The sequence below is a fragment of the Bubalus bubalis genome, chromosome 9, assembly GCF_019923935.1.
Source record: "Bubalus bubalis isolate 160015118507 breed Murrah chromosome 9, NDDB_SH_1, whole genome shotgun sequence".
In the NCBI taxonomy this organism is placed as follows: Eukaryota; Metazoa; Chordata; class Mammalia; order Artiodactyla; family Bovidae; genus Bubalus; species Bubalus bubalis.
The window spans coordinates 84,230,730-84,257,321 of NC_059165.1; the positions used below are offsets into that span (position 1 = coordinate 84,230,730).

The 26,592-nt window shown below is 42.2% G+C and overlaps 1 protein-coding gene across 1 annotated transcript in view; it reads right to left on the reverse strand.

Moving 5' to 3' along the window:
* Window positions 1–15,255, reverse strand: part of MARCHF3 (membrane associated ring-CH-type finger 3) — a 156,732-nt gene extending 141,477 nt beyond the window's left edge. The window contains exon 1 of the mRNA XM_006073357.3: window positions 15,017–15,255. The gene's annotated coding sequence lies outside the window, so the exon portion shown is untranslated. The remainder of the gene's footprint in view (window positions 1–15,016) is intronic.
* Window positions 15,256–26,592: the final 11,337 nt, after the last annotated feature.

Consider the following 26,592-nt stretch of genomic DNA (forward strand, 5'->3'; position numbering starts at 1 on the left):
CCCAGGTCTCTTGCACTGCAGGCAGATTCTTTACCATCTGAGCCACCAGGGAAGCCCAGGTCTTCCTTATATTACCCCCAAAATAAAAGCAAAAAGCAACTGGATTCCCTAGGAGTGTACTTTTCTCCCGTATCCATATACTGCTTTACATTAAAACATGAAGATAAATGAGAGTTTAAGAGAATTCTTTTTTTTTTTTTTGAGAATTCATTTTTAACTGCTTACTCCTTGTTAGGAATTTCCAACACCAGGCATATCTTTTACTATAACTGTACATAGCTGATTACTGCTTCCCATTTATACTTCTAAAATGTGAAGGCTACCATTTTAATTGGTATTCAGAGGTCTGCTCATGTGCAAACCCAAGCAGTTCAATTAGTTTGCCCAACTGGGAAAGTGAGTTATATAGAAACAAATGGGAATGACAGATTAAAAGGCTATCCTTGTTAATACTTTTAAATTGGGCTAAAGTTAGTTATACCCTGTTGAGTTCTTCCACTTCTTAGGATGAACAATGCGGTGAGCATGGCGAGACATACTGCTTGGCCTCTAATCTTAGCTGTGACATTTCCTGTCTCATGTTCTACCATCAATAGTGACCTACTTGCTATACTATGTGACTTTCCAACTGGGTCTTTTAATGCTCACACATGGGAAACACAATTATTTTTATATTTAGCACAAAGTGTAGCTGTGAAACATTTCAAACGATTTCTAGTTCAAGATATCCACACTAATCTTATTTGGTGGTAATCTTTTTTTTTTTTTTGCGTTGTCACTTAGGAAAATAACAATAGTTATAACACATTAAAAATAAAGTTTTTGCCTTATTCTTAAATAATGCCACATTATGTCAGTATATAATAAATTGAAAACTAATGAGCAGAAGGTAAAAGAATCGCATGTCCTAGTTACTTGTTTGGAGAACAGGACACAAATGACAAATGGCTCTTGTTGGAAGTGACAAGAAACGACACTGCTGGTATTATTTAGGTTTGAAATTCTTAGAAAAGTGGAAATAACTTAATAATGATGATGAAACACTAGAAATGCAACAGAAGTGTACAAAAAGAGCCATAGAATTTGTTAGGTAAAACTAAGTCACACACAAAAATGCAAATTAAGATTACAAATACTGAGCAAGAAAGCCTTATAATACAACAGAAAATGTCTGAAAGTAACTCAGGAAAGTTGATTTGCTAGGCAAAGTAAAACTGCCATGCATAGTTTTATAAATTAAGAAACAAGCCATCATTGCAAATTTATGTAAGTGTGTACGTAACATAGCAAATGACTGTTCAAAATTTTAAGTCTTGTCAGCTTTGATCCACAAACCCTAAAGAAATGAACAAAGGATACAACACTCTAATGAGGAATACGTGTGCCATGCCACTTGTGAATAAGCAAGTTCCCAACACTCAACCAAATCTCCAAAACAGATGTCAGGAGTCTGCAGCATACCTTTTTTAAGTGAATTTCCCAAACTCTGTGGCTATATCAACTCAAAAGCAGCTGCTTTTGTGAATCATAAAGGACCTTTCAAAGCACAGTGTTCACACACGGAAAAGCACATGTTCTACTTTGCCTCTGCCAAAGAAACCTCACTGCCTGCCCTCCCCTTGCCCCCCACCACATATCCTTGGGAAATATTCCAACAATGTGTGTGTACCCATTATGGATTCTTTCTCATTGCTACTGCTTTTGCTATACATTTTCTATAACCACATGCTGTTTCCCACCCACACAGCTTAGAAAGAAAGAAAGAAGCCTTTGTTGAGCCATGAAAGGGCCAATCTACTGTATATGAAAACTGCCCCATCAGAGGCAGGCTCTCAAGAGCATATATAGACCATGCACCTGTCTAACTTTAGTAATGATGATACTCTGACCCAGCCCCTTAATTACTGATCTCACTGTCACCTGAATCCTGAGGGTTTCTTACCCAATCACACACCCAAATCTACGCAGGTTACAAAGTGAGGAAGAAAGGGGTACCTGCCAGGATACACACCAAGGAAGAAGTACAGTGTGAACAGCATCAAAACATTTTTCTCCTCGCCCCACCTGCCTTTTGACTTGTCTCTGGTACAGAACAAAACAAACTGAAAGAACTGGATTAAAAGGTACGCTCAAATGTAAATGCTGGAAAGCCAAAGAAAAGGGAATTCGGAGGAAGGCACTCTGTTTCATTTCTGTCAATCCCATCCAAGTTAATATGTGAGGCAAAGCTGTTTTTCAATTTGCACCTTCATAATTACCTCGGAATAATTAATAACACAGTTCTAAGAATAAATCATTTTAGTAGTTACATGAGTTCAAATGAAAAATTATGTGTAAGCAGAGAAAACAATTTTAAGTGTATTTGCCACTCCAAATTATCATGCAATTATTATTCTCCCTATTTACAACTTAGCCTTATATGTATACCTTCATTTTTAAGGGTTTATGCCCTAGAGCTTCCCTAGTGGCTCATATGGTAAAGAGTTCGCCTGCAATGCAGGAGACCAGGGTTTGATCCCTGGATCAGGAAGATCCCTTGGAGAAGGAAATAGCCATTTCCTTCCAGTACTTCCTTCCTTCCATTTCCTTCCATACTCATTCCAGTATTCTCGCCTGGGAAATCCCATGTACAGAGGAGCCTGGTGGGCTACAGTCCATGGGGTCACAAAGAATCAGACATGACCAAGAGGCTAGCACTTTTTGTTTTCATGCCCTAAAATGAAAGGAGTTAGAGTCTATAAAACTAAAATCAATATAAAAACTAGAGTTACGAGTATTACTCAGATTTCTTTCTTAGATTAAGCTTTTGAACTTTTATGTAATACTATTGTAATAGTAAATCTATCTTTTCTCCAAAAAACTATGATATCTATATTTTGTTTTCCCTCAGAGAAGGAATGAAAAGTAGACTTTTTTAGTTCTCAAATTTTACAGGAAAAAAAACTAAGGCGCACGTACCTAGCTCACTGATGATTAATATCATACCTTATTCTTAGTGTAGGAGATAAAAGACTGACCATGGATTCTTAGAGGTTAAGACTTCTAAACATTAATTCCTTCATTAACTTACTCCCCTGATCATTCTTTTTACATATACCTCCTCTGCCGTCATGGAACTTAATTAATGGAGGAAACAGACAAACACAAGTAGACAAGTTGGTTAATTACCTAAGGTTGTTTAAGAACCATACTGGAAACAAAAATGGGACAGAAACAAGGAATTGAGTGGGTGCCCTAAGCAGATGAGATGGAAGAGTCCTGGGAGGTGCCTGTGATGAGAAGCCCTGAATGGAAAAGAGGTAGCTGTGTGAAGGGACATGTGACCCAAGCAGAGGGAACAGCAGATCCAAAGGGTCAGAGGTGGGAGTAAGACTGGTTTATTAGACAGCAAGGAAGCTGCTGTGGTTGGATAACTGAATGAGGCCAAGAGGGTAAGTGGTGACACCATAGAGATGGGCGGGACCCTGCAGGCTACAAGAGTCTTGAGACTGTCCTCCAAGGCAAAGGAAAGCCACAGAGCTGAAGGAACATGAGCAGATGAACCTGAGTCTCGAACCAAGCCTGCCCACTATGTGGCATAAGCAAATTGCTGGCGTGTCTTAGATGTTATTAATAAATTCCTAATTTGTAAAAGACACTCAATAAATAATGACCAGTAATAATCATCAGTAATTATCATTATTGTTAATGTTCTGACATGTAAATAAAGTAAATAAATTTTTTTCCATTCAAATAGGGCTATAGTGTAAAATGATATATCAGAAATACAGAATTATTGAGAAATAAGCAAAATAAATCTTTTTTATTCTGTAAAGATCATATTCTTATTGAGGAAAAATAGACATGAATTAGTACATTCAAATTCATTAGGGCTTATTGTGGTTCTAATCAGAATAATTATTGATCTTGGCTCAGTTCTGTCCTTAAATTAGTCTGCATTGTGGCTTCTCTCTCCTTGTCAACCTATAGCCTTGTCATTTTGTATCCAGAACTGTGTAGCAGTTCAGTGGTATCTATCAACTACACAGCAGTCATAAGGGCGAATTTCACAGCTATTTTTCAAGTCACTGAGTGCCGTGAAAGTGAAGTCGCTCCGTCGTCTCCGACTCTTTGCGACCCCATGGACTGTAGCCTACCAGGCTCCTCCGTCCGTGGGATTTTCCAGGCAAGAGTACTGGAGTGGGTGATAATGGCCTGATAGCATCTACTGCCCCCCTCATTTCCACACACATAACTTCTTTCTTACTAACAGAATCCTGATATTGTCCTCTTGCAAGTGACTGATGTAGAGATGGGGCATATAATGCTATTGTAATCCATGAGAAGACAAGACAGGTCTTCTTGGATTCTTCCGGGTAATGTTTCCATACTCTGGAAACTGGAAGGGGGGATCAGTTTTCTGTGCCGTAGATATTGTCCTGCCTGCAACGACATGTCAGTACCCCTGTCACCATCCTGCAAAAGAAAAGGACCAGTCTTAGGTGAAACGGTCCCTGAGGCCAACAGTGGCAGAAAGATGAAAGAGATGGATAAAACCTGTATCACTGTCTTGCGTCATGGAGTCAACCAATCCTGCCGTCTGACCTGCTTCTTTCATGAGATAATACACTTCCTTACCACGTAGGTCAGTTTGGGTTAGGGAATTCCGTTTTGTGCAGGTGTCCAAGCATGTTGCCTCCACATGGACATTTCCATTTGGAAACATCACTCCTTCCTTTGGCTCTGGGAAGGTCTGCAAATGGAACTAGGGCTTCTGACTCCAGCCCAGTGAACTCCAGCCGTCCTGGATATGAGCTGATACAGCATTTTAATTTTGATGCAACACTGGGATAGTCACCCAAAAAAGCCCAAGGGGAAAACACCCTACAAATCACCACAGGAAGATGGTACTTTGGCATGTGTAGCTGATACCAAATGGCCTGTCTCTGGCTTTCCCAATCTTTCAAAAGCTTTGACTTTCATCTCCCACTTGCTTAGGACAACTGTTTTTTCCCCAAGACCCAAATAAAGCACAGCTCTCATTGGATTTTTTTTTTTTTTTTCCCCAATAAGGCTGCCGATAGTGAACCCTTATCTAATTACAAGAATATGAGCAGAGAACATGCAGGACGAACACAGATCCCAATTCAAATTGTGGTGCTGGAGAGGACTCTTGAGTGTCCCTCGGACTGCAAGGAGATAAAAACTAGTCAATCCTTAAGGAAATCAACCCTGAATATTCATTGGAAGGACTGATGCTGAAGGTGAAGCTCCAATACTTTGGCCACCTGATACAGAGAGTCGACTCACTGGAAAAGACCCTGATGCTGGGAAAGATCGAAGGCCAAAGGAGAAGCGGGTGGCAGAGGATGAGGTGGTTTGGATAGCATCACCAACTCAATGGACATGAATCTGAGCAAACTCCAGGAGATGGTGGAGGACAGGGAAGTCTGGTGTGCCGCAGTTCATGGGGTCGCAAAGAACTGGACGTGACTTAGTCACTGAACAGCAACATAGCACAGATCCCAGGCACAGGCAGAAACACTCCAGAGAGGAGGTGCAGTATGGCCTTTTGTAGGCACGGGGGTTTCCTCCCTCCTGAAAAGGAAGGAGGAAATGCTATGGTCATGATAGGATCCTGCCTGTTTTTGTTTTAGCTGTGCAAGATTATTTTAAAATTGAAAATATTAAAGACCCATAAAATAAAATATTCATCTTGGAAAAATGGCACAGATGATAACTGACTATGTAGGGAAGGGATACAGTGGGATTAGGGCTTATGGAAGTACTGGTGGGGGTTGGGAATGAAGTAAAACAAAGATTACATAAATGTCTACAATGATTCACAATAAGCAAAAAAGCAGTATGGCTTGAAACCAAAGTAACCATTCCAGTCTAATAAGCATTTTTCCTATGAGAAAATTATAGAATTATAAATTTAGCTCATAATGGAGAACAGAAAGCATAATGCACACAGATTTCATAATGTTGCATAGTATTTGAGAAGCATTACTTAGAAAATGGGGTGAACATTATAACTGGTGAAAATTTGCTGAAAGATTGTAATTAAAACAGAATAGTAAATGGTGCCTTAGCTCTCGAAAGGGTCACTATCAGAATCCCACTTAATGTCTTCGTGACTAATCTGCAGCGAAAATGGGAATTCATTCAACATAAGGACTAGGTTTAGCTGTGAAACATTGTCAGGGGCAGGAAAGTGGGGGAAAGATATCTTGAAGAGTTAGAAACAACGCATGTAGGTCACGATAAACAACCCGAAACACCAAAAATAAAAATTAAATAAATGAAGGCGACAAAACTGAAACTTGCAGGCAACAATTTTGAAGGGAAAGAAAAAAGTGACAGCTATTGACATTAGCTATATGGCAATTACCCAGTCTCAAAAAAGAAACAGGCCAGGGTTTGTCACAACAACAAATTAAGGACTTAATAAAAGATGCATCAGTTCACATAGCCTTGCTTTTAAAGAAATCAGGGTGACCCTACCCCTCTTTTCCCTATTCTGAGTATGTCAGGTTTGGCTTTTGTGGAAAGCTTCATCTCTTTGGTTGTAATGAATATGTCTAGTGTTAATAGAGATGTGTGATCTTGTTTCTTAATGATAGAAAAAGTGAGCAGGAGGTGATAAGAATGATTAGGCAGGTGAGGGAGGGTGTCACTGGCAAGCATGGGTTAAGCTGGTGAAAAGTGAGGTTTTGTGAGGCTAATTACTTTTGCACTGCGGAAGGCTGTAATATCCCAGCGAGGAGGAGCTGCGCTATTGTGATCTTTTTCTTAGCACCAGAAACACACACACACACCAGAATGCTCTAGGAAATTCCTTTGAAAATGGTCAAAAATGCAGTTACTCCTGCAGGGAAAAGATGAATAGTAACACTGATTAAAAGAACTTTCATAACGTAGAGTTGTTACCTGAACAGAAGGGAAAGAGAATATTAAAGAAAGAAAAACATTATTGCAGGGTGGGGCTACAGGAGAGAGAGAAGTTGAAATTAGGAAAACTTAGAAGGTTAAAGATAAAAACTTGCAGAGTGTGAGAACCTCTGTTGGGTAACACACTCACAGTGTAAGAGGAAGAGGATTGGCTCTTAGGGAGCTCAGAAGCAGACTTGAGAAAATGCCAAAGCCCTGACAACAGGGAGAACCTCCATTGACTGTGCCCTGTGTGTTGCACTCAGGTTTGCCTCAACCCCCACCCCTCCACCCAAGCCTTCCTCAAATCCTCCCAAACCCCAGCTCCCAGGGGAAAGCAGAAGCCCCAGGGTATGCAGGGACGGGTGCTCCTGACACAAGATCCAAAAGAAACCAGTGGTTGAGTCCATGACCGAATCTAGGGTGGCTCATCTTCTCTGTTGCCTTAAACATTGAAATAACTTTTAGATGTAATCACTCAATCTTCTAGTGATATTTTCTTGGCAGGTATGAGAAGAAAGCACCTATATTAAGAGAGGCTTAAGCTCCCAGATGAGATGGAAAATAGGGGTCCTTGATCTCTTGCAGTCATTTAAAGCCCGTTAAGATCTAACATAAAAGGGCTATCCTAACGGCCCTGACCTCAGGGAGTTATGCTTAACTTAGCTGATCCATAAACTGCCTGGACCCATGGTATGTACACCACCTCAGTAACCCAGCTCTGAGGTGAGAGCTGGTATTTATCTAAGCCCGCAGACTGGGTCATAAACCTGACTATGTAGGGACAATGCTTCCTGAACAAAGGGTGATTTATCAATGAAAGATATTATGCAAGTTAATCTCGGAAATAAAAATCTGCTGGAATTAAAAAAAAAAAAAAAAGCTTAACTTAAATGCTAAGCTCCCCCATTATGCTGGGCTTAGGATACTAGCAGCCTCTAGGCACAGCACCATCTAGCTCCTGCAAGGCCCCTAAACCTCCTATGGCCAAACCCAGGTAGTCACCTGCATTGGATGGCAAAAGAGGCCAAGCCATCTGAGACTTCAAACGATACAAGCGTGAGGCTGTCCCAAGTCTCAAAGTGGGACCCATGAGTCAGCTGCTTTGTCAAGATATGCCAACGGGTATGGGAACATCAAAGGAACCAGGGGAGATGGCCTGGTTGGGGCAGTGGGGAGTTGGAGACATTCTTAAAGACACAACAGGGAGATGGTAAGAGACGGCGACAAGGCAGGGATGGAGCAGAGAGACCCTGAGGGTGCAATGGGCAGGCATGGATGACAGTTTTATGAATTTCTAAGACTGGGCTACAGTAGAAAGTTTGGGACTATGATTCAGTTATTACTGTCATGCAGACTTTGGGTAAATATACTATGCCTATCCTTTTAAGGCCTTGCAGTGTTCACCTATAATTCTTTATAGTCTCTAGTGCACCTAGCAACTAGTTCTTGAATACCATCTCTTGAGAAGCTAGAAGATGTCAGGTGTGGTCCTTGCCCTTAAGAGGCTCACAGTCTGGAGGGAGGGATTACAGCACGCAAGGACTCTGCTGGTTGTATACAACCAGGCCAAAGAGGAACACAGAAAAGGTTCCCAAAGGTGCTTCTACTTGAAGTGCATTTTGAGTTGGCTAAGCTGAGAAAAGGTGCTACGTGTGATAGACATTCAGTTACTACTTGCTAATTCGTTTCTGTTCATTTTGGTTTGTGAGGACTGCCTGGAAGATTGTTCAAGGACTAGGAGATAGTTCTTATCACCATTGTTTTTATTATTGTCGATCAAAAGGATAAACCTATCCAGGTTAGTGCCTATGGGTATCATCTGAAAATTATTATACCTTAATCTTTGGCCGAGGTGAGGAGTGCACTTGTAATTTTTCTAATTACAAGACGTCTTCTCATTATACTTATTTCATAGCAAAAAGTTTTAAAAGCTTTTGAAAAGATCACATTTTGTTCACTTGAAATATGTGTGTATATTTTAGCATAAAATATACTTGGCAGCTGCTAACATAATTGTATGGCTATGCCTTGCAAAAACTTGATTTCTTTTTAATCAAATTTTTAGAATCAAACTGGGTTTCTTGCCAGTGCTGCAATAGTGAGCAATAAATACATCATTAGATCAATGGTGGTTGGATGATAGATTACTCAAAAGATAGTTCCAGCCAAGAAGAACAAGCCCAGAAGTCTCATTGTGCAAAGATTAATAAAATACTGTTTAAAACATAGATCCTGAGTTAATATAGCAGGGAAGAAAACACTGCAAAATAAAACAGAACAGCCTTGGGTTTATAATGTAGGGATATTGATCATGGATTTTCCAAAGTATTCTACAACAGCCACACTATCATAAATGCCTCTGATTAGACTCAGAGATGAGAAGGAAAACATTATAAAAAAGAAAAGAAACTAACCATGGGAAGGCTTGCTGCTATAATAAATTATTTAAAGCAAGCAGGGCTAGTGGGTTGTGAAGACAATATAAAACAGAATCAATGCCCCCAAGAAACCCCAAACCATCAGCACCTCTATAAATTTCTTACCACCCTTTCTGGCATTTTACTGGAGGTATTTCTTTCCCACCCCTCTTTCTATCCCATCCCAACTGTGACCCTTCACTTTTTTGCCAATTCTTTTCTCAGGGCTTAACCTTTGTTTTTCTTCTCTAACCCAGGATGCTGTATTCAGTTGTATTTCTCAGCGTGTATCACAAGAGTATATGCAAGGACACAGATGAGTGAATCTGTCACTTTATTCATCTGGATCTTAAATTTCCCATGGAAACTATATGCTGGGAATATTTAATAAGATACTCGTAATAACATGACTTTCATATTATCCTTCTTAGTTTTTCTTTTTTCTTAATATTGTTATAGTTAATCCACAAAGTTAAAGCTAGAGTAGAACTTCCATAGTTCAATGACCATTCTATTATTAGAAGATATTACTGAATCCAAAAACCAAAGCGAAGGTAGGAACTTAAGGGGGCATTATGGAGGAGAAAAAGTCAAAATGGCGAAGGTTTAAGTATTAGGAGATGTTAAAAAGGCAGATTGATTTGAAAAGTAAATTTTTTATATATAGATTTCACCATGGGAATAAGGATGTGGAAAGAAAAGTCAAAAACTTGAATTTGTCAAATTTTTTTGCCAAGAAATTTTGCCAAAAGTGTGTCATGGCCACCCCCCCCAAAAAAAAAATTGTGAGAATTGTTGCTTAGAACCTTGCCATGACCTATGGCCAGTTTCAAGAAAAGTAGCATTCTACTGTAGTTTTTTTAACTAGGCATAAATCAGTACCATTGTAGAATCAGGGGCTGTGATTATACCTTAGACTTTGGACATTTTCTAGGTCCATCCAATCACACAGAAGCTGGGCAAATTCTTTTTGCCAGCTTAACATTATTAGCCATACAACATGACTCAATAGGCAACATATTGTTCTAAAATAGTAGAGTTCTAAAATATTAAGTCTCCCAAATTCTACATATAGGCTTTGCTGCATTTGGATTCTGTGACCTTTTGCAAATTATTTGCCATTCTGGGTCAAACCTAGATGGTTAAGGTCAGGATCATTGAATTATTATCATATTAATGTATGGTGGGTGGCTGGTTAGCTTTAGAAAGAAAATTGTTCCAAGGTCACACTCAATATAAAAAATTTGAAAAGGTGGAAAAAAAAAAACTTAGATGATATGAATGACTAAGCATGACTCTATCATCTCATCACAAAGTTACATAAAAACAATTCCAATACAAGATCAACTTCTCAGTTATTGGTGTCATCTTTGGATGTGAAAGAAAAAAATATAAATAAGGTTGGCTCTTGGTATCTGGGGATGAGGAACCCGTGGATATGGAATGCCGACTGAACTATGCCACTTTATATAAGGGGCTTGAGCATCCTCAGATTTTGGTATCCGCAGGGGTGGGAGTCCTGGAACCAATCTCATGAGGATACTGATGGATGACTGTATTATTATTCTTTTGTGGCTGCTGTTTGCTCATCTGTAACAAAGTGGGAAAAAATCCTTGCACGCAAAGGATTGTTAAGATAAGCAACCTATAAACATGCCTGCCAAGTGTTCCTCAGAACATAAATTGCTCCATAAAAGTACCGGTAACGACCCGGTGGCCTAGAAGAATCCAAGTTCAGTGTTCTAGCCCATACAGGTCCTTTTGTTCGCAGTGAAGTAAATATTCTGGGCACATCTGACCTCAGAGAAGTCACCTGGTCATTAGGTACTTGGAAGGTAGGAAGAGGGAAGGGCAGCAACTTCCGACAGATCCTTTCTCTTTTAAACTTTACCTAGGAGTGTTAAACACTGAGAACTATGCCAGTCTGAAAGGGAAGAACAGAATCTGAATGTATCAAACTATATATAAAAAAGCTAATTGACAATGATTAATATATCAAAATCACACTGATTTTTTTTAACAACTGCTTTTTTAAAAGTTAACTAATTTATGTATTTATATGGCTTTGTCGGGTCTTAGTTGCAACATGCAGGATCTTTGTTGAATCACGTGGTGTCTTTCACTGCAGTGTACAGAGTGCACGGACTTCAGTAGTTGTGGCCCACAGGCTTCATGCTCCATGGCATTTGGAATCTTAGTTCCCCAACCAGGACTGAACTTGCATCCCTTGCCCTGCAGGCTTCCCAGGTGGTGCTAGTGGTAAAGAACCCACCTGTCTATGCAGAATACTTAAGAGACGCAGGTTCGATCCCTGGGTTGGGAAGATCCCCCGGAGAAGGAAATGGCAACCCACTCCAGTATTCTTGCCTGGAGAAGTCCATGGACAGAGGAGCGTGGCAGGCTACAGTCCACAGGGTCACAAAGAGTCGGACTTAGCATGCACACACCCTTGCATTGCAGGACATATTCTTTACCACTGGGCCACCAGGGAGGTCCGCACACTGATTTGAAAGGAGAGGTGGCAATCAGTTCTCAACCCTTCTCCCTGTGATCTACGAAAACCTGTGTACCTGATTAATTGGATACCTCAAAATACTTAAGATGATTTTCTGCAACTGAGACTCCCTGAGCCTCTGGGTTGTGGCCTGGGGCACTCTCCTGATCAACAGGCAGACCAGCTACAGCTTCCTAAGGAGATCCCTGACCTCAGACAAGTCTGCTCTAGCCCCACTGAGGTTCTAGCTCCCAAGCTTGGAGTGAGTTAAAGGTGGCTCTCAAGAACTGAAAGTCTTGTACCCTCCAGGGAGAAATGCCTAACAATGTGAGTTCGGACTCATAAGGTTACCCCAGAGCACCCCAGGAACCCACTGGACCTGGAGGAGGGAAGGGATCCAGCTGGGGTGAGGTCTCAAACTACCTTGCTTCCCAAGATAGATTTCCTTAGAATTGGGGCTAACCTGGAGCAGGGATTCCTAAGGAGTCCCCAGACACTTCTGAACAGAGGACAAAGGGTACCATTGTTTAGGACGCAAGAGTTTACCTATAAATTTACCTATAAATTTCACAAGGCTAATAAATGCCACCTGGAAATTCTGGAACAATCATTTATTGAATCAACTCACAGAGTGTAATTGTTCTTTTATATTATAAATGCCATTGCAGTGTTTCTCAAAATATTGTGAGAGGATCCCTGACATCAGAGTAACTTGTGGGTGCTTGTTAAAGATGTAGATTCCTAAACCCCACCCCAGATTCCTGAATTTAACCCTGGAGACTGAAGTACAGCCCATCAACTGAATTTTTAAGGAGAAGCCCAGTTGACTCAGGTGACGCATATCAAGACAGGAGAATTATTGTATCTACACAGTCTATCAGAAATATATGGATTAGGAGTTAGGATATTTTCCCCCTAATGTTTAAGTACCATAAAAATGAAAACAATGTTTGTGATAAGTTCTTAAGAACCATGCCAGTATTTTCTATCCATGTATAATAAGCACCATTATTAAAATGTGATTACGAGCAAAAAATTATTAGGTAAAATATCAACCCTGCTTCTCAAAAACACTACCTTTATTTTGTCACCAAAAGTAATTATGCTATTAAAGGAATTTATAGTTTTTTTAAGTATCAGTCACTTGGCTGCAGGAACTTAATAAGCTGTTCCATTCCTCCTATAGCCATTTAGTCATCAAAAGTTTAGTGATAAGGCTTTTTAAAATTATTATTATTTTAAAGTATAAATTGTGAACCATTGCACCTAGTGATTAGGCTGAATATGAATTTATATTCGAGTGATAAATTCTTAAAAATATGTTTCATTAGAATTACTAAGGCAGTCAGAGCTAGTAGATTAAATAGCCTTGTAGTAACGTTCTGTTTACTTCTATTAAGATTTTTTTGGGGGGTGCAAAACAATTCCATTTTAATTCATTCTCTCAGAAGCAAAAGGAAACAGTTTCTGATATACATGCTACTGCAAAGCAGTAACCAGTGTTGCCTGGTTATCCATGGTTATGTGACAAGCTCTACATTTCTTTTCTACAGGGATTTTTTTTTTCCTCCTTATATACTCCCCCTTTCCAAACCATGCCTATAATTATTTCACAAAATACAGTTTGCCATTTCTGAAGAATCAAGCACTCCTTCTCTCCCTTACTATCACATGTTCAGGCTGAACTGTGAATGAAAATGGACCTGAGAGGAGGCTTTGTCTGTAGCATGTTGTTTCTACTAAGGGTTGCCCCCTACCCATGTTCCACCCTAGAGCTCCCAGTGAAGTATACATACTATGTTTTAACAGATGGGCCGGCTGGCGGCTGCTGGGCTATAAAACAGGAACTGGGAATCTGCTTGGAGTGGTATTGAATTGAATGCTCATAAAGTTCGTGGACATACACTGACCCAGACAGACTAGGCAGATCCAGACATGCTTACACACACACTCATCATACACCCCACAGATCAGATGACGTTCAAGGCAGTTTCCCCCTCCATATCTCTTTCATTTGCTTATCAGTTATATACACACACATATAAATACACACATATATAAGCACATCTATGTATGCATGGATAGCTATACATCTCAATGTTTTTATACATTCTCAAGGATCAAAATATCCTCCAATTCTGGCCCTAAGTCTTTACCTAGTACTCTCAGTAAGCTCTCTCTCATTCATGTTAAATAAGAATTACAAGAAGATAATTCTATTTAGTCCACACATAATATAAATTACATGTATGTAACCACCCTCGAAAACAAAACAAAAACAGCTGCTTTTACCCCTTATCAACCAGAGGGGAAAAAAAAAATCTTTCCCAGTCTGAGTCACAAACATGGAAGTGTCAGGTTTAACCTTGAATCCTCTGTTGTCAGTTCCTGTCACAACTTCATCACTTAAACATACAGGAGCTCAAACACACACCAACCGACCAGCCTGGTGGTCGTTTTCACAGTCTTTTGGATTCCCCGAGGCCTCCCAGCATTGGGACAGACAGCAGCTACCCTCTGTCCTAACGAAGTCCTTCGGGCACACTTTGCATAAGGATGCAGAGGTCCGAGCACCTCACGAGGGATGTGGATTCAAGTGCTAATGGGAAGTAATTACTTTGCAAAGTTTTATATCTGCGCTGTCAATTCCCTTTAATAACTGCAAAGCACCAAAGCCGCTGCTACAGAACCTGACTGGTACTAAAGTTCTCTGACCCCTAAAGACCCACCCGAGCCGGATGATCACTGGTATCAGGCACAGGGCTACCTCTTCCCGCCGACTCCGGCACGTGTTAATTTTTCAGGAACCCATCTTCAAGCTTCTAGGAACTACTGTTCGCACGCCACTGGACACGAAGACAGCCCCTAGCGCGCGTGTCACCGCTGTAGAGGGCCAGGGGACGCGTCCTCGGACCCCATCTAATGATGGCAATTACAACACACCAAGTTTTCGCCAACGCAGAGCCGCGTCCTGGGCCGATTTGGGAAGCTTTGAAACAAGAAGTTCGGGAGTGGGGGGTGCTGGCAAGGAGCGAATACCGCCAAGCCCTGACCTCCCAACAAGCCGATACGCTCGCACCGACAGATCGACGCGCGCCAGGACGCGTCCAGTACCCCACCCCCCACCCCCGCGCCCCCCAGTCGCCGAAAGACGCAAGGGGAGCCACTCTTCTTGCGCGCGGCCACTCACCCTCGTAGCCGAGTCCTGATCGCAAACCGACGCCCCTGCTGCGAGTCCTGAATCCCAAGTTGCCCCGAACCGGCGACAGCCCTGGCCGACCGGGGCACATTAGCTCCGGCAGGCACCTCGGAGGGAGCACTACAAGCCCGATGGTAGCCCCGGCTAAGCAGCTGCCCGGAGCGCGCCGACAATTCACGGACCTGCTCTGAGAATGAGGCGGACAGCCGCGTAGAGGCAACCCGGCTCCGGAGGTAGGCGGGGCCAGGAGGCGGGCGGGGCGGAGTCAGCCCGGGGCCAGCCCCGCAGGGCGGGGCGCCCTTCCAACCGTGACTGGCGGTGCCTGCAGCCAATCGCAATTGCGTCAGGGCCCGGGGCGGCAGAGGGCGTTGCTGAGCGCCTGGCTCCGCCCCGCCGCCGCCGTCCAATCGCCCGCAGCTGAGGGCTGGCTGGGCTACGCGCCCGCGGCGGGGAAATTGGCAAAGGTGTGGAGCCCAGACTGCGGGCTGGCGCTTTGGGGGCGGCCGCGGCTGGACCCCGACGCCTCGGAAGGGAAGTGGTGGCCCCGGAGGGCCCCTGTGGGCCTGGGGCCGCCTGGAAACACCTTGAGTCGGCGCGCTGTGGAGCAGGAAGCCCGAGCGCCCCGCGGGCCGAGACTGGATGGACACCGTCCACCCCTGGCGCCCGCAGGAGGTGCGGAACTTGGTGTTCCCAAAGGGGGTCGGCAGGAGGAAACTGAGGCCCAAAGATGATGAAGCCCGGGCTGGATCACGGAGCCACCGGTGGACATCCGGGATGAGAACTGCGAGCTCCGGGTTTTCTGAAAAGGTTCTGACTAAGGTCTGATGTTATCTCCGAAATAAATCTCCAACTCAGCCAACCCCGCCGAGAGTTCACGACACCGTCCCTCCTCACCCCGACCCTCCACCCTACCGGCAGCAGGGACTTTACCAGGTGCCTAGGCTCCCTTCCCGAGGCGCCCTGGCACCTGAACAGGGCCCCGGGGCGAAAGGAAGGCTTGGGGCGCTCGATAGTGGGGCTGTCTGGCGGGATGACCTCCGCAGAGGTGGCTCCCCCTGCCGCTGTCCGTAGGGTCTGCTGGATGGACCAGGAGCGTCCCATCTTGGCGAGCAGGAACGCCGCAGAAAGAACCTCGCCTGTCTCAGACTGCGCGCTCTCGTCCCCTCTCCTTCAGAAGTCCCTGGTCCTAGTTAGACACCTTCGTAGTGCCTGGACTTGGGGGCATTCTGAGCTCGCTGGGTCAATCCGTGGCTGAGTGGCCTCGAAGGAAGGCTTTGTGGGCTCTGTCCTCCCTGGACAGCCAGGTCACTGTTGCTCATTTTCTGGGCGGATCAGCTCTTCAGCCAGGTTTTAAGTCTTTGCAGAGCTGGGGGTGTCAAGAGTCACAAAGCAAAGCTGGGTGCTACTTTCCAGCCTGAGGCCTAGAATGTTAGCAAGCCCTTGACTGTAAGCTGTTCGTGGGGAGCGACCTCTGTATGCATTCCACAGGTAGACACCCAACCCATGTTAGTGAAATGAAGATTTGCATGGCAGGACGGGAGTCAAGCTCCCTGGCACCCTGACACTCACCTCTATCACTGTTGTCTCCCACACATCCCATAAGTCGTAAAGGTTGTAGTCTCTCAGTATAGTTAACTATTCAGGATATCACACATGAGGGAGTATAGACCTCATGAGGTGTTATTTCAGTGGCTCCCTAGCCCCCCATATGAGTTCGATCCCTGGGTTGGAAAGATCCCCTGGAGAAGGGAATGGCTACCCACTCCAGCATTCTGGCCTGGAGAATTCCATGGACTTATAGTTCTTGGGGTCGCAAAGAGTCTGACAGGACTGAGTGACTTTCACTGGCCCCCATAAGGACCTGCATCATAAGTAGCTCACCTCTCAAGAGCAGGTTCTGATGAGGGTCATTGGCAAGAAGGAAGGAAAAGGCCTGTGGCTGAAAAACAGTGAAACGGCCCCTCTAGCAGGGAAGGCTGCACTCTGAGGGGAGCTATGTGCTTGGACTGAGTTTCAAATTGTGTCACCTCATCTCCCCATCTCAGTGGGGAAAGCAGGCTGTCAGGGGGGCAAGAAAGTCAGGGTCTGGACAGTCCTTAGTAGGCCCTGAAAGATTGATTGTGCTAAGTCACCTCTGACTCTTTGTAACCCTGTGGACTGTAGCCTGCCAGGCTTCTCTGTCCACGGGATTCTCCAGGCAAAAATTCTGGAGTGGGTTGCCATTTCTTCCTCCAGGGGATCTTCCCAACCCAGGGATCAAACCCATGTCTCTATGTCTCCTGCATTGGCAGGCAGGTTCTTTACCACTAGGCACCACCTGGGAAGCCCTGAAATATAGATTAGTCATGCAGACATTGTGCATATTTAAGCCCTTCCTCCCTGGTGGCTCAGACAGTAAAGAATCTGCCTGCAGTGCAGGAGACCTGGGTTTGATCCTTGGGTTGGGAAGATTCCCCTGGAGAAGGGAATGGCTACCCATTCCAGTGTACTGACCTGGAGAATTTCATGGACAGAGGAGCCTGGCAGGCTACAGTCCATGTGGTAACAAAGAGTGGGATGTGACTGAGCGACTTTCACTTTTTCACTTTCATCTAATGAACCAAAAGACTGGTACAGGCAAGGAAGACCATTCCATCCAGTTCCAACAGTTGTTTAGCATGCTGTGGAGAATGGCCTTTTCCCACAAGGAATTAGATGTAGACCATGTGAATGGGATATATACTAGGTCTGTCTATACTGAGGTCAGGATGGGAGATACAGGAAAAATGTCTCTCCTTGGATTTTTTTTTTTTCAACTCCTGGATGACTGGAGAAAAAGTTTTCCACCAGTGTTTATCATATTAACACCCTGTGAAGGTTTTGCACAGGTGCTAATATTATTTTTTTTTAAATCACCTTGGTAGTAGGAGCCAAACATTGGCTGTTGCCTACACTTGATATAGTATTTACGTTAGATAATGAAAAAAGGAAATAGGAAATGTCTTTTCATGAAATAAGTTACAACTAAACAAGTAACTTCCATGTCCCAATTTCCAAGGTTTTCTGTTTGTTTGTTTCACAGAGACCTTCCCATCCATGAATTCATAGACAAGCAACTGGTCTTGTTTTCCCTTATAGGATGGATGACATTGGAAGAGGCAGAGCAGATTACATTCATATTTCCATGCCATGTTCTGTTGTAATTGGTACTTGACAGGAGCTTATCAATCAGGCATGCTGCTGCTGCTGCTAAGTTGCTTCAGTCGTGTCTGACTCTGTGCGACCCCATAGACGGCAGCTCACCAGGCTCCCCCATCCCTGGGATTCTCCAGGCAAGAACACTGAAGTGGGTTGCCATTTCCTTCTCCAATGCATGAAAGTGAAAAGTGAAAGTGAAGTTGCTCAGTCGTGTCCGACCCTCAGCAACCGCATGGACTGCAGCCCTCCAGGCTCCTCCATCCATGGGATTTTCCAGGCAAGAGTACTGGAGTGGGGTGCCATTGCCTTCTCCGTTATCAATCAGGCACAGACTTACTCTATTCGTTGCCAGTCCCCCTAATGATCTCTTGAGTTGGGATCATCCCCATATTCTATTAATACAAAGGAAAAGTAAACCTATTACTTGTCTAAGAACTCATTATGGTCCTATTTGTATGAAACAAACAAAACCAAACCAAACCATGGAAATCTGAACTTGGAAATCTCTTGTTTAGTTCTTCCTGTTTCACCAAAAGAAATATTCTCTCTCTCAAAGGAATGAGGAAGTTTATGGAATGGCTTGGAAGATTGAGAAGGGAAGAATGAGAAGATTGAGGTGGGACCTTGGAAGCAGGGCTGGTCCCTTTGTGGATGGTGAGCAAATTTGCCTTCCGGCACTCTCACCCATCTCTGACACAGAAAGAATATTTTGGGACCTCCTAAATTTCAATAGGGTGTGACTGATAGGAGCACTGGGTTCTAGTCTGAGTGACTGCTGTGGTGAGTGCCCCTGGCAGTCACTTAACCTCTGTTTACCCTTGCTTCCTTGATCGTAAAACAGCAGTGGCTGAATCCACTGTATTTATCTACTTAAGGCGGACACCATGCCTATGGTGACACAGCACTGTAAATGTAGCAGCTGCTGAAAAGGAGAACAAGACAATGTTGAAATGGGAAAATAGTGTGGTCTGAACAACTCCCTTTTACAATAGCAATTTCTATTCATTTTAATCTCATTGGATTACTGTTCTTCCATGGAAATGAGGGCAAAGGGCCCTCACAGTCCTTTCAAAACTTTCAAGTTTTGAAAGTTTTACTTACTGAATAGTATTTTTCCCCTCTCCTATGTCTACCACCTCTTTCAACATATATTCAACTTAGAAACTTATTCAGAATTTGAACAGGTTGAGCAAAGAAATGCAGTCAGAAGTAGCAGATTCTAAATACCAGCTAGGCTATGAGTTCATTTTGAGACCTTAGGCAAACCATTAAAATTTCCCATACCTTGGTTTCCCGTCTATGAAACTACAGTGAGACTTCTGATTAATATCAATGAGGTAGGAAAGAGAACAAATGGTAATGCACTTTGAAATATTGTAGTGCAGACCACAAAATATCATGGAGATGTTTTTGGCACACTAAAGTATGGTGTTAGTTTGTATACCACAACTAGGAGATATTTTTGTAACACAGAGAATTCTGGTACAGTATCTGTGGCCAAGGTGATACCACCCAAAAAACAATGATGTCTCATTGCATTTAAATGACAGTGCCACTGTTCCATATGAGAGTATATTGCTACAGACACAACTAAGTAAAATGTGATAGCAGAAATGGGTGGGGAAGGGAAAAGCCTCTATTCCACAGAAATGTGGGATTTGCTCATACATACCCCAGGAGAAAAAACTACATTGAACTTCTTAAAAATGAATGCCACTGAGTGAGCACAAGTCTGATGAAAGACAAGAATGATCATGGAAAAATGGCCTGACATAAAAATTAAACAAGTTGGGCTAGAAAAAATAGTCCTAATTTTAAATTTTTCATAACAAAATTAGTAAAACCGAGGAATTAGACTGTGGGGAAGGGAGGACCCTGTGTTCAGGAAGGAAAAATGGACTCCTAACATGAGTAAAATTTAAGAACAGTAAGGCTACTAAGAAACAGGGCAAAGAATATGGGCTCTGGATTTTCTTTCCACTGCTTCCTCACTTTGAGACCTTGGATAAGTAGTAGTCTCTTGGAAACAGCTGGAGTGGGGGTGGAAGGTGATAAGCTTTTTCGTACTGGTTTGTTATGAGTCTCAAACTCTGAGCACAGGGCCAGGCTGATTAGTTGGCCCTCTTGTTGTTTAGTTGCTAAGTTGTGTCTGACTCTTAGTGACCTCATGGACTCTAGGATGCCAGGCTCGTTGGTCCTCCACTATCTCCCAGAGTCTGCTCAAATTCATGTCAATTGAGTCGGTAATACTATCTAGCCATCTCATCTTCTGCTAGCCCCCTTCTCCTTTTGCCTTCATTCATTCCAGCATCAGAGTCTTTTCCAATGAGTTGGCTCTTTACATCAGGTAGCAAAAGTATTGGAGTTTCAGCTTCACCATTAGTGCTTCCAATGAATATTCAGGGTTGATGATGTTCAGGTTGATATTAAGCTATGACAAATCTAGACAGCATATTAAAAAGCAGAGACATCACTTTGCTGACAAAAGTGCTTATAGTCAGAACTATGGTTTTTCCAGTAGTCATATACATGTGAGAGTTGGACCATAAAGAAGGCTGAGTGCCAAAGAATTGATGCTTTCAAACGGTGGTGCTGGAGAAGACTCTTGAGAGTCCCTTGGAAAGCAAGGAGATCCAACCAGTGGGTCCTCTACCAATAATAATAACCTCTAATATTTATTGAGCAACCCTTAGTGCTGTGCACTGTTCTGAGCCTTTTCATCTAATGACACTTAATCGCTGCAACTACCGTATGATTCACTGCCATCTCTTCCTCAGTTTCTATCTATGTAGACGGACTATTTTAGGAATAGTATCCTGCTATGCGGTAAAAATCAAAATCTTCTTTTTATAGGTACTGGAGATATTCCAAAAAATTTATTTTTCTATAGGCATCCTCTTTCTTGAACATACTAAGAAAGAAAATAACATTTAAAACTTCCATTGTCTTGCTTTCGTGTGGAGTGGGCTAATACCGCCTTTCCTGGTGTCTAGAAAATGAGGTTACCGTGAGTACTCTGTGGCACATATGTTACAGCAAAGCAAATGAGGGATTCAGAGTTTAGCACAAAAAGGACCATAGAAAATAAGTGCTTCAGAACTCCAAATCAATTTCCAGGTCTTAGTTTGTAAGCTCCTAGAAGATTTGGGCTTCTAAACGGTGTGCTCATCATCTGGGTTTTGGGTTAATGGAAGTTAGTTCCCTTGAGACAACAATATTGGAATCCTAACTGGCTGGCCAAAGAAGGAAAAAAATGGATGATCCCTTAAAAATGAATTCTATCATTTGTTATTATGAATACCCCAAATTAGGAAAAATTCACATAAAAGTATGCCAGGGAAAAGTAGCCGTGAGCTATAATACACGCAATCATTTATTACCCAAGAGAATTTAGGTGCTAATGTGGATGGTATTGCATCTGTGAAATTCTGGAACTCACAAAGGGTTCCAAGATATAAAGCCAAATAAAACATAATACAGAGGGAAACGATTTTGATTATGTAACATTTATATATAGCATTTCATTTCACATTTTCAAATTGCCTTTCAGTCATTGGTTTATTCTTCACAGCACACCTGGGGAGTACATCCGTGCTGTTATCCGCTGTTCACAGCTGAGGCAGCTGAGACTGAAAGAGGCAAAGCGTTTTGTCCAAGAACACAACAGGGGCAGGGTGACAAATTACACATCCATTCAATCATGAGTCTATTCAGCACCTACTCTTGGCAAGGCACCACGGGTGTGGTGTACAGAGGTGGGTACTGTGTACAAGGCCCCGGCGTGGCAGGCGCTTGCGATCTGCTGGAGCGATAAATGGTTGGTGGATTATGTCTTCCGGAATGATCTAGACAGCAAGGGTTTAGAGGAGAACGAGGTGAGTCTCCCAAGATTCCAGGAGATAATGGGATTTGAGACCCTTGAGAGATGGGTAGAATTTTGGAAAATAGAGGCCGAGAGTGATGGGAGTGGCAGAGAGACACAAAGATGGGCAAATTCAAGATGTATTAGAGAATGTTTGACTGCAGCAGGGCAGTGGAGGAGAAAGGGCTGGAGAGTGGAAAGGAACAGATTTTCCAGGGCGCTGAATTCCCAGTTAAATATAAAGATTTCAGCCTGTGGGTGGTGGGGACTGGACTCATCTCTGACTTCTCCCATGCACTCATTATTCTAACATGTACTGAGTGCTATTATTTTGTGCTTAGTCTCCAGATATTTTCCCCATACATCAGCTTTTCTAACCTTCACAGCATTCCAGCAAGATACAAGTTATTATTCTTCCTTAAGTGGATGAAAAAATGATTGTGTAGGTAATGACAGATGAGGAATTTGAAAGGAGTACTCTTCACTTCCTCATGGGTATGTACTTATGGGAAGAATAAGTGCAGGTTCCGGACAGTGTACTCAAGATACCCAGCTAATAGTATGCCCCTCTCTCTAGCTCATTGTCTTTCTAGAAACAAAAATACATAGGCGAGAAATAAAGTTAATTTCTTAACATGTAAGTGATTCTGTGTCTAAAGTTAGCTCCAGGTTAAAAGACAGACAAAGGGTGTTTCCTCCTATTTTCTCTGCCCTACAATTAACAAATGCCTGCATTTTTATAACTTTAGTCTTGTAAGTGTCTTTTGGTCAATTTGATCTAATTCCTTCCCTTTAGCATGTAACCTAACCCATTTATCTTAGTGCCCTGTAAGGTCTCCATTTCAGCTTGAATTTTGCCCATCAAGAAATAAGCTTTTTTTTCTCTCCAGATACAGGCTACTAATTAGAATTTTTACTGTTTAATTATCAGGACTAAAATACAAGTGAGAGAAGAATGACTGTTAACCCAAAAATATTTAGAAAGGAAACAGATTGCTTACTTAAATCTTTCTATAAAGGAGTAAAGCAGTGCTATAAGGAGGTGGGTGGATGTTTAGGTGACATAAAAATTTAAAGTGAAAAATTTCAGCATATGTTAAGTCGGGTGATTTTTTTTTTAATCAATTTGGTTTTGTGGGAGAGTTTTCTTTGAAAATGCCTACCCATGATCAGTCAGGGACGTCTTCCTTTAGGTCAAATATCTACCACAAATGATAGGCCAACTTTAACTGTCTGCCTGAAAACGAATAGGAACCACTAAAATGGGACATTTTAAAATTCTAGGTGCAGTACACAACATTCTCCTGTTTCTCAACCCTCTAGGGCCTTGTTTGGCTTTGCCCAGATTATATTTTATGACCCAAGTCACTGATTCATGAGTAAATAGTTGAATGTTTCTTCGTGTTTGGTGTATGTGTGTGTGTTTAAGAAGTTGAAAGAAAGTAAAACTAACAGGTAAGAATGACTACATTTCATCTCAGATCTTAAGATCGAAGGATCCCCTGTGAAAGATATGGAAAACAGGCACTAGACCAGAAAATTGTACCTGATTCCTCCTACCTTAAAATGCATGACTTTCCCCTCTGATTTCAAGGAAAGCAATGGGCTGGATTGTGGTGGCCTGTGTTTCACTGAGGAACACGATGAAACTAATTCACAGCATCTTGATTTCTGGATCCACAAAGCAGGGATGGTTACCTCGAGATATGGAGGAAACAGGACTTTGAAAGACTCAGAGGAAATCAGACAGCTTATTGTAACCATTTGCATCTCTTTACAGAGGAAAAATCCACAGTGTGTATGTCTGGGGATTTTTCCATGTTGATGGAAGTGTTCAGAGTACCAAGTGAATCCCATTGAAGGTATGTATTAGCATTAATTTCTCCTAACTATTGAAATGAAGCCTACCTGGCTCTTTCTTCCCTTAAGATGTTCAGCAAAAATGCTGAGACTCTCAAAGCTTATTGGGGTAGACACCTGCTGGAATTAACCTTATTTAAAAAACAATAACTATGCATAATAGATAATTTCCCCAACCAAAAGGCTTCCTGTACAGAGGCTCTTTTCACAAGAGCTTCTGAATTCTGGTGAAGTCTAATGCGGTATCGCAGGTAAGAAAATGTGTGAGAAGCTGAATGACATTTCAACCTGATGTCTGCTGGTGAAGGCAAGTCCAGAAGTCCCCAGGAAACCAGTATGTCAGCTGACCAAACCTTAGGAGTCTCTGTGGGGAGGATGTTGGTCTAGTCCTGACTCAAGGATCCAAGGTCATTGAGTTGCAGCAACCCTGTAAGCCTCTCAAGGAACTCTTGGTAACCTCCACAGTAAGCACTACAATATTATCCGCAGATAAAAGTACTCAGTAAGTTTAGTTGTTAGCAAGTGGTAAGCTTAACCAATATAGACAACTTCCCCTGTAAATAAAACCAAAACCCTCAGAAGGCACAAAGAGGAAAGAGCATGGTCAAATGTCAAGGGGCCCCAGATAAGTCACGCTTGCTTAGGATTCCTGGTTCAGATCAGCTGTGGCTGGCGTGAGGACACAAATTCAAGTTCAGAATCACAGAAACCATTCAATTGTAAATGAACTGGAATATGTAATTGGACCTGGCCCTTTAAAATTTTGTAGCTCTTTTAAAGTAAAATGGAAAAAAAAAAAAGGAAAACCCTGTCTGTTCTCTGACCCCCTTTTCCAAGAAGCTGAAAATATGGTGTCATTGAGTCTTTAGTTGTGGGTTATCATCCTTATGAGACTTGTCTCTGATTCCAAGATTGGAGGCTCTTCCTCTGTCTCCCCATTTTTGCCCACCCACAACTTGAGATAGATCTCAAAGTCTCATTTTGACCATATATTCTTCCAGTTACATGGTGGAAATGAGGAGAAGCTAAATATAGCCACGTGATAACTATCAGCAAAAACAACTTCAAGTTTAACGTCAACAGTGAGTATGCAGCATCAGCTTGAAGACTTGTGTGAACATGTACAAATATTTCCTAAGAATATTTTTCAGAAAAGTGTATTTATAGATACAATCTCTAATCGCATTGTGAATGATAAACAACAAGGTTGGCAAACTATTTCAGGACTGTTTTATATATTTATTTGCTGCCATTATTAGCTCTTTCTTTGTGACTGCAAATTATATCTGCTTATTAATATTGGTGGAAAGAGGGAATTGCTGTATTTTAGTGCTGGGAAAGGATTTTTTTGGTTGACAGTGAAGGTTGCAGAAAGTCTTGTTTAAGAGTTTATTTTGGTATTTGTCTCATCTTAAAAGGCTGTGACTGGGACTTCATATCTGTCTAATAAGCATGCATGTTACATTTTTATGTTTGCTGAGTGCCTTATAGTCTTCCATTAGTCTACACAATACCCTTGAGGGTGGGTCAGTATTACTGCCTACAGTTTACAGTTGAGAAAATTTGTGACACTCAGGGATTATGTGATTTGTACAAGGTCACCCAGCATACTAGCCTAGCTAGTAAAAGATAACATCAAAGCTCTTTCCAAATAAAAAGTGCCTTATGAATGTTAGGTAGTATTAATGGGCACGATCCCAGGATGAGTAAAATACACTCCAGGAGTAAAGTGCTATACATGCTCTATGAAATTAATTCTTTTTAACCACAGAGCCACTTTCAAAATAGGAATTCTTGAACCTAGCTTTGTATCAGAAACATCTTTATAGCTCTGAGAGCATGTGAGCACCTGGCCTCCTACCTGAAGAACAGAATCACAGTCGGGCAGAGGACCCAGGTGATCTGTGTCTTGAAAAAGCTCCAGGGGGATTCTGATGCTCAGCTAAGGTTGAGAGCCATGATTTTGGGTCAGAATAATAATCTCAGTTAAGCAACAATAACAATAACACTGTGGAGTCAATTTAGGAGAAATCTCCAGGGTTCTACCCACCAGTTCACAACTGTTATTAGCAAAGGAACTGCCTCCATGAAATAATTGACTGTAGTATTCATGCATGGAATTCCAGGAAATAACACAAACATGAAAGTTTACTTAAGAACTGATAAGGTTTGAAAGCTATAGTTTGTTGGGTAAACTTACTGGATCCTTTCTTGGATTATTATTTAGTCCACCCTAATGTTTTTATTCTGATTACCTTGTATGATAATCAGCACAACAAGAACCTATAATCTCTGTCCTTTCATCCATTTTTCAAACATTTATTGAATATTTACTATGCGGAGATTGCAGAGTAAAAATGGTCCTGGCCTGCAAGGAGCTTATAATCAAGTGATAAAATAGACACAGGCCAAACAAACCAAAATCCTATAATACTAAGCTATACATGTTAAATGATAGTCGAAGTGTGTATGAGGCCTTATTCTTACTTGCTGAAAAGTTGAAACAGCCCCAATGTCCATCGGTTGATAAATGGATAAAGAACATGTGGTATGTCTACACAGTAAGCTATCTATCATTCAGCAATAAAGTGGAATGAAGTACTGATACATGCTACAACCTGGATGGAGTTTTAAAAAAAAGAATCCAGTCATAATCACATACTGTATG